The sequence below is a fragment of the Pteropus vampyrus genome, unplaced genomic scaffold (genome assembly GCF_000151845.1).
Source record: "Pteropus vampyrus isolate Shadow unplaced genomic scaffold, Pvam_2.0 Scaffold193, whole genome shotgun sequence".
Lineage (NCBI taxonomy): Eukaryota > Metazoa > Chordata > Mammalia > Chiroptera > Pteropodidae > Pteropus > Pteropus vampyrus.
Window position 1 is genome coordinate 1,945,278 of NW_011888974.1, and position 8,015 is coordinate 1,953,292.

The following is an 8,015-nucleotide window of genomic DNA, read 5'->3' on the forward strand; positions in this document are numbered from 1 at the left end:
GGAGAGAGAAATGTCAGAGGAGCTGGGAAGCTGGGACAGAGCTGTCACAGTGGTGCAGTGACAGAGGACGATGACTGACCCCAAGGTGCGGTACCAAGGATGAGGAGTAGAAAATTTTGGACTTCCGTCCTTAGCCTGAGACCTAGGTCAGGGAGGGAGGAGAGAGTAGAGAACTGAGGACTCCATCTATCCCCCACCCCTAACCAGCACGGAGGGAAACAATGGATCTAGCACTGGGATTTCTAGCAAGCCACTCGGCAGCCTTGCTCTTGTAGAGATGGGGATGCTCTGAGGGCCTCCCAAGGCTATTGTAAGGATCAGATGTCCTTGAGGCCAGGAAAGCAGAAAAGGCTATGGATTCTCATTTCTCTCCTAAAATGAGTCCAAGGAGTGACTGCAGCCTGAATGTCAGGAGGAGGCCAGGAAGAAGGGTGCAGCCTCACCCAGTCAGTCTCCTCACATCTGCGAACAACTCTTCCTTTAGTTTATTGATTTGTTTGGCTGTTTGTTTGTTTAGTTGGTTGGTCAGCTGATTTGGTACTAAGCGGGCGGGACTTGAGCTTCCCCAAAACTGAGAGCCTTGCTTGGTGGTGTGACCATGGACACAACACTGCAAGGCGGAAAGTGCACTTGTGCCTGGGGGCTGGTGCTGGGCTGGAGTGGCAGGCAGGAAGGGAACCAAAACCAAGATAGCAGCCCTTACCCTCCTTGCACTCCTGCAGGTACTCAGAGGAGGAGACCCGGCAGAAGGTCAGGACTTTCCGGCAGATGCTAATGGAGAAGGAGGGAATGCTCACCAGGGAGGACCGGCCTGGAGGCCACATGTGAGTGCTGCCTGTGTTGGGGCAGGGGAAGGGAGGATACAGGCTCAGGCAGCAGCTGGGTGCCGGAGGGGCCTTTCCAAATGCTCCCTCTGGGGTTTGGGAGGTGTGGTGCACGAAGAAGAGAAGAGAGACAGGGACCCTGTCCGTGGGAAGCTCCAGCTTGGCTCAGGTGTAAGGCAGGGGCTTCTGGGCACTGGGGCATCACGGAGGGCCTGCCTCTTCAGCCCCAGGTTCTAGCTATGGCCCAGCAGTGAGGGAGGCAGCCCAGACCTCAGCTTAGTGAATTCTGGGCTGCAAATCAGGAAACCTGAGAAATGTTCTGACCCCAGCATTGTCACTGGCTGACAGTGTGACCACAGACTAGTTCCTCTGCCCCAATTCTTACACTTGTACAATGGGCTCCAGAGTAAACACATACACTGGAAAGTAAGAACCAACACACCAAATGCCATTGCTAGCATGGCAGGGAAAGAGAACATAGGCTCTGCGGGGCTCACATCTCTGCACCTGTCACAATGCAGGAGGAACACTGGTGTGCTATGGGCCCCCAAGCAGGCTTTGGATCAAACAAAGAAGTTACAGGGAGGTCGGCTTTGTCTCAGATTAGAGAAGAACTGGGAACCACTCAAAACCATACAAAATGGAGCAGGCTGCCATAGAAGGGCAGGGCAGCCTGTCCCTGAGAGTGTCTAGGCTTGGCTGGGTGGCCGGATGCCGGACAGGCAGTGCAAACTGAGGGAGTGTCATTGAATCCACTCCAATCAGCCTTCCCCTTGCTAAGCCTCCATGTGTCCACCCAGTTCTGGCATCCTCTGCTTCTCTGGCTGGAAGTAAAACAGGTTCAGTGAAAGGCTGGGGTAAACACGCTGGTCATTTCCTCCAGAGGAGGACTAGTTTGGGTATCTTGCTGAGGTCCTAAATCTCTGCACCTTTACTCACACAAAAATAAAACAACAGCAGCACTTTCTGAGAGATGTTTTCATTGCTGTTGTCTTGAGGGCAAAGAGCATTGCGGTAATAATGGACTTCAATGGGCAGTAGGTGGGAAGCTCTTTCTGCAGATCATATGGACTGCTGGGGGCTCCAAGGGTTGTGGATTCCCCCTCTTTACTCCACTTAAACCTCCTCTTTCTGACTTGGGTAGGAGCAAAAAGCAGAGTCAGAGCAGCCTCAGGCTTGTGACCTGGAAGAGCCAGGCTCAACTGGCCTCTCTCTCCTCCCCATTGGTGGTAAGAGGTGACGCTACCACCAACTCATTCTTCCCAGCCTCCCAGAACTCACAGTGCCCTTCAGCAACTCCTATGCCTTCCCCTTCAGTGATGTTGCAAAGCAAGGCCAGCCTTTCTCTTCTTTTCTCAAAAATCTCGACAACCAGATTCCCCCTTTGCTGCCTGCTCCACACCCTAACCCAAAAGTCTTGGCCTTCTGACCAGTGCCACCACAAAACACCCCAGGGCTCCTCTGAAAATCACCTGCTCTTCTTGCCTCTTCCACCCAGTGTGGGGGTAGGAAGCCCCCTCTGACTCTACCTGCCACCTTCTCTGGCCCTTTTCAGCACAGGCCTGCCCTTCTTCCCACCCCTGGGCTCCTTCCTCTTACTCTAATTCCTGTCCTTCCTCAACTCTGCTTTCTCCTCCGGCCACCAACCCACATTTTTCTCTCCTTTCTTAACCAAATTTCTGTAGAGTATGTGGCATGCATTATCTCTACTTCCTTAAGCCTTGGAGATCTGGCTTCTTCTCCCCACATCTCCTGTGACCTGCTTGGGTCATGGCCACCTGAGTCCTACCTACCATGGCCCATGCTTCTCTGCAGGCCTGACCTCTCTGGCAGGTGCCACCATTGTGCTTCCTCTTTTAGAAACCTGCTTTCCCCCCTGGCTTCCAAGATGCAGTTCTCCATGAGTTCCTCCTGTCCCTCTGACAGCTTCTGCTATCTCCCTCACTCCTGCTCACTCCCCAGATGTTAGTTCCCCCCAAGGTTCTGTCTTGTCCTTGGGTCCCTGGGGATCTCATCCCTTCCACAGCTGGAACTCTCTCCTGTTAGTGGATGACTCTCAAATCTTTTCCAGTAGTCTTGATCTTATCTTTCCTTGAATGAATGAATGAATGAATGAATGGTGTATTTAATAACTGGGACATACTGGAAAATATGCCATGGAAAGGTTGCAGTGTCTCCATCATCAAAAGAAATGTTCTTGAGGATTGCGCTGCACGCCTCACCCTGCTAGTACAGTGAGGGAAGAAGAAAAAGGAGGGGAAGATGTGCCTCCCGCTCTCTGAGTGGAAACACAAACCTGAAACCTGAAACCTGAAACCAGGAATTGCCGGCAACTCCTGACAATGTGGCTGAACTATTCAGTCCTTTGTGTGGGGGACATGTGGGACAGGCTAGGGTTGTCAGTCAGGAAAGGTTTCTTGGAACAGGCAGTGTTTGGAAGACTCAATGTCAGGGAGGACTCCTGCTCTGTAGGCAGGGGAGAACAAAGACTTGGCAGGATCTTGGGATGCTACTAGAATGTTAGCTCCATGAGGTCAAGATCTTTGTCAGTTTTGTTTACTGCACCTAATTTCTGGTGCCTAGAACAATGCAGCTTGCCAGTTTTCCTGAAGCTTCAGTTTCCTCCTTTACATAGTGAAGAGTTTCCACCAGAAGGCTTCTTTTAGCTCAGGCAGCCAAAATGGTGTGAAAATAGCACTCCGAACAGTGACTGCAGCAAACTAAGGAGACTGATGGTGCACTGGATTACTCAGGAGCTGGGAGGAGCTGTTTGTGGTGCTGAACCCAAAGCCAAAGGCAGAGAGGTGATGGAGGACTGGCAACAGATTGGTCACGTGTTTGCCTTCCTGTGGACCTTCGCTTTTTAGCTAATGAGTGTGGAGTAGTGAAGGGAGAGTGTGGGCTCTGCCATCAGACACCCCACCTGTCCAAACCTCTAAGTTAAATGCTAACCCGCTGGGCTCTGGATCCCAGCTTCACCAGACCCCAGCTGTGTGACTTGAGCAGGTCCTTGGCTTCTCTGGGCCTCCAGTTCTTTACTTATAAAATGGAGATATCTGTAGCTACCTAATAGGATTGTTGAGGAAATTAAATGAGACAATGAGTGTGGGTGTGAGGAATAGTCGCTAGCACACAGCAGACATGCATCACTACTAGATGATCACCACTGCCATCTCAGTCATCTCAGGCTACTATAACACAAACACCATGGACTAGTAGCTTATCAACAACAGAAAATTATTCCTCACAGTTCTGGAGGCTGGAAGTCTGAGATGATGGTTGGGTTCAGGTAAAGAATGTCTTCTGGATTGTCGACAGCTACCTTCTTATATCCAGAAATGACCAAAAGAAAGCTAGCTAGCTCTCATACCTCTTCTTATAAGGGCACTAGTCCCATTCATAAAGGCTCCATCCTTATGATCTAATTATCTCTCAAAGACTCCACCTCCTAATACCATCACATTAAGATTAGAGTTTCAACATACGAATTTGGGGGGACACAAATATTCAGTCTGTAACAACCACAATCCCCATGATCACAGGGAGGTCTGGCAATGTCGAGAACTAGACTGACCTTAACTTATTCCCCTCTGCCTGGCTGTCTCCACCCCCTCTGCCAACTGTGGGATTCTCTCAGGAATCTATGAAGCCCTCTCACCTAACAGCCCCTATGCTCATGACTTTGGCTTCCTTACCCTGATACTCCACTCTGACTCATTGGCTGGTAATTTGAGATGTAGGGAAATTCAATGCCCTCTTAGAGGGAGATGACAAAGAAGAGACAGCTAAAGGGTCTCCATACTGTCAGGGAGGGGTCTGATTTTAACCGTATAAGGGCACATGACACCTCTCACTCAGGAAAGGGTCTCAACAGGGTCACAGTCACTCCCAGAGTTTTTTTGTCCCCACGAATCATCCTTTCTCCTTAAGTTAATTAACTGGCTTGAGTGACAGTCTCTTGTGACAGTCCTTCCTCCAGTCTACCCTCCATACTGGATACCAGAATATCACACTGCTGCAGGATCTGGACATGATCCCATAGACGATGGGAGCCAGTGGAAGGTTTTGAGAGGTATGATGTGGTCAGACAGGTGTTTGAGGACTGCCCCTTTTGGAAGATGGATCAGCTGGGTGAAACTGCAGGGAGAACAGTGGGGCAGCTGGCACTCTGTTCTGGGGGAGAGAGGTGATGGAGAGAAGTGAGATCTCAGAGACATTGAGAAAGAACACGCTTTTGTCCTTGGAAATAATTGATGTGGGGAGTCCTATTTTGCCCCCAGAAACCATCTATGGTTCCCCATCATCCATGCAATTGAGTCTGGACTCCCTGGCCTCCACACACTAGACCTACCCTGGTCTCCCACTCTCAACATCACACAGCAGCCAGCCTGACCTGCTGGCAGTTCCCTACTAGGCCCTACATGTTCTCACTGCCACACCTTTGCTCATAATGGGCCCTCAGCTTGAAACATCCTAGCCCCTTCTGCACAGGTTCAAAATACTCCATCATCCAAGGCTGCCTCTAAAAACCACATGCCCACATTCCGGGATAAAAGTAAAACCTGACTTTTTGGAATACATACAACGTTTTCTTTACTTCTTGTGGCTGCTATCAGTTCTTTTTTTTTTTTTTCTTCTCACTCTAACAGACAACAACTTTTAATAATAATTGTTTTCATAGTTATGTAATATAACAAAATGTTTGGGAGAAAGGATTTATAGAAACAAAATTCCTAAGTTGCTAACACAGTGAGCAAATTCGTCTTTTTTTCTATGCATCTAATTTTATACATAGTGTGATCTCTCTGTGCTTCAATTTTTTACCTATAAGATGGGAATATTAATGGTAGTACCCACGTCAGAGGCTTGTTCTGAGCATTAAATGATTAAATGAGACAAAAACATGTAAAGTGCTTAGTGCCTGGTACCTGCGTTAATAATTATAATATGCAGTGTCATATTTTTGCTCTGTATTGTGAGGAGCTAAAGTAGAGGCCCCAGGCCTGACTCAACCTTGTTTTTACCACCACAAACCCCCACCCCTTTCTCCAGGCCCAAGCAGGCCTAGCATGCTGACTGTGTGAATGAGCAAAAAGGGCAGAGCCACCGTCTGAGATCTGCCCCTCCTCTGTTTGGACTCATTCATCTGTCTATTGGCCAGTATGCTCCTGGATAATGGAGAACAGAACCAGTTAATTAGCAAAACTGCTGTCATGAGAAAGAGCATGTGACAGGAGGTCTTTTCCCAAGTCAGAACATTGCCCATGGCAGCCAGTCCAGCATGTGTCCCATATGGTGCTGTGTTCAACCTCAATACTTTCTTGGCCCCTCTGCTATAGACTCTTTGGGCCTGCTTTGGTCAGCTCAATTTGTTCTGTCACAGGGAGGAACACCTACCCTACTATTCCATGGACATGGTGAGAAGTAAACTAGATCACAAACATGAACTTAAGAGCAGAAAATGTTAAACAAATCTAGAACTCAGCTCACACACTCACAACTGTGTCTAGAAAGTAGGGAGGAAACGGCTGAGCTAACATCTACAGCAGGGAAGTCCAGCCAGCCAGGTCAAGGCTGTACTGTTTGCACATGACTTGTCAAAGCCAACTGCATAAATGAACTTACATTTTCTACTTAAAGGTCCCAAAACCATGGGGATGTTTCCTCTCTGGGACTCAGTTTTCTCATTTGTAAAATGGGGGTCGGTGCTGTTTCTCTAAGTGGCTCTGCATTTGTAAACTGCAGAGAGCTGTTTAAACATTAGAGAACATTATTGTTAGTGATATTATCATCCAGGAAAGGCAGAATAGGAGAACCCAGGGTTCTAGCCCTGGGAGATCTGCAAAGCAGATGTAGTGGTACCAGCCCCACAAAGCCAGTAAAAGAGGCCTCAGCCTACGCACATTGATATCCCTGGAACGGAACGCCCAGAACAAGTCTTTTCAGACGGTTTTGAAACCTTGTGCCTCCCCCTGAGCAGGATACTCATATCCTATGCCTTTCTTTCAATGCTCTCAAGTAAACCTCCCAAAAGGGACTGAAGAATGAGAGAGGCCAAATGATAAGGCCCCAGGGAGGGAGGATGGGGCAGAAGAGAGGAAGTGCTGTTCCTGGGACAGAGGAAAAAAGAACAGATGTCCCTGGGGGTGTGGCCAGCAGAACGAGGAGGGCACAGTGAGGGTCTGTCAGCGGCTAACTCAGCTGGGATGTTAGGAGGCAAGCAAGGATCCCTGCAAAAGGCAATGCCCAAACTGAGCTATTTTTTTATTTTGTGAATAACTGTCCTCATTTTTGTGTCTGAATAAACAGAAGCCCCTCCTCCCACTGACTCACCCACACAACGTCAGAGTGCCCTTAAGTTTTGCTAAAGGCTATGTTTTATATGTCAGGTATTTGTGTGGCTGAGGGCTGGGGGGAGGGGGAGATGAACCCTGGTAGGGTGGGGGCTGGCTAGGTGGAGGAGTTGGAGATTTTAGGCACAGGAACAGGAGGTGGGAGGCCACCGGCTTTGGGAAGAGGAGTGTGGGGAAGAGCAGAGAGGTTTGAATGAAGGGATATGGGGGTGTTTGACTCTGTGGGGGCAGGGAGAATAATATGAGCCTCCTCTCCATCACCCCAGAAAAACCTCCTGTGCTACCTGGGTGACTTCAAGGCTGCCATGCCAGGTTGGTGTTTAGGAATTGAATGACATTCTTGAGATTTAAGATTAGCAGATTAGTGGGTGATCTGCTGGAGATTTGCTGCTGAAAATTTTTTTCCCTCAGTAGTTGTAGTCTGCCTGCCTTGCCCTGTCTCTCTTTCATGTGTAACAACTGCTTTTCTCCCTGGAAGAGAAGGTGTTGGTTGATGTGTGTCAGACAGAGGCTCCTCGTCTAACAATGGCAACCATGTGTGGGACAACAGGAGCTTCAAAGACAGAATCTCACTTAATCCTCTCCTCAAAGCTGGGATATCCTTTTCCTCATTGAATAGATCAGGACCTCAAAGCTCAGTGAGCTTGATGCTGAACCTGTCTGAGTCCAAAGCTCACATCATGAGCTTTGCCATCCAAGACTAGTCCTCCGTCTCTTGGGGCAGGAACAGAATGAGCAAGGTGAATGGCATCCAGGAGTGAGGGTGGTCGGTTCTGCTGAAACCAGAGCTGAGCCTCCATCCGGGAGGGGCACTGTCTGAGCCAGCATGGAATGAAAA

The 8,015-nt window shown here is 49.0% G+C and overlaps 1 protein-coding gene across 1 annotated transcript in view; it reads left to right on the plus strand.

The window, feature by feature from the left end:
- The window catches only part of SRRM3 (serine/arginine repetitive matrix 3), a 39,139-nt gene that overhangs the window by 7,392 nt on the left and 23,732 nt on the right, over positions 1 to 8,015 (plus strand). The gene's annotated exons all lie outside the window — the stretch shown is intronic.